The following is a 611-nucleotide window of genomic DNA, read 5'->3' on the forward strand; positions in this document are numbered from 1 at the left end:
AAAAAAAAATTACTGGTGTGCATCTTGAGACAAAACAATAGCACTGACACATTTTAAGATAGGTTTTCTTCAGTTGAAACTGCTCAGACATGCATTTTAGTCTGGGACTAGGCTTTAGCCGTGTCTGTGAAACCGGGGGTTATAGTGTGCTAAATGATGAAATAGAACGGTTGGTGTTAAAACAAACCAATATAAACAGGAGATTGGAATGATTAAGGTAAATGCAAATGGCAGGTTTGGATTTGAGAAAAGAAGAGGAATGAGAGTTAGGAAGATGAGCGTGACAGAGCTCTTTCTCCTCCTTAAATCCCATTTACAACAGGGAGCATCACACACTTCACTAGGCACGCCAGGGCTTTGTGATATTAGGTGTGAGTGTGTATGCGTGCGCACGTGCTGTTTTTTGTGTGTAGGTGTGTGTGCACATCAGCCTCAGGGGTTTTACTGTGGTGGGAGCCCTTGAGAGCCTCTTGCGTTAACCGCCTCTTTGTCACCACGGGTAATTCCTTTCAAAGTTTGTTTGTTTTAGCTTATTTTTCCCTTCTCTACCATTCATCTATGGACTTGACCTTGGGCTAAGACGTCTCTCAGTAGCAGTAAGGAGTTTGTGT

At 42.7% G+C, this 611-nt stretch overlaps 1 pseudogene; it reads left to right on the top strand.

Annotated features, from left to right (window-relative positions):
• LOC107596309 (28S ribosomal protein S9, mitochondrial-like) overlaps positions 1–611 on the top strand; it is a 30,617-nt pseudogene that overhangs the window by 11,123 nt on the left and 18,883 nt on the right.

This window comes from Sinocyclocheilus grahami, unplaced genomic scaffold (assembly GCF_001515645.1).
Source record: "Sinocyclocheilus grahami isolate Dianchi unplaced genomic scaffold, SAMN03320097.WGS_v1.1 scaffold217.1, whole genome shotgun sequence".
Classification (NCBI taxonomy): domain Eukaryota; kingdom Metazoa; phylum Chordata; class Actinopteri; order Cypriniformes; family Cyprinidae; genus Sinocyclocheilus; species Sinocyclocheilus grahami.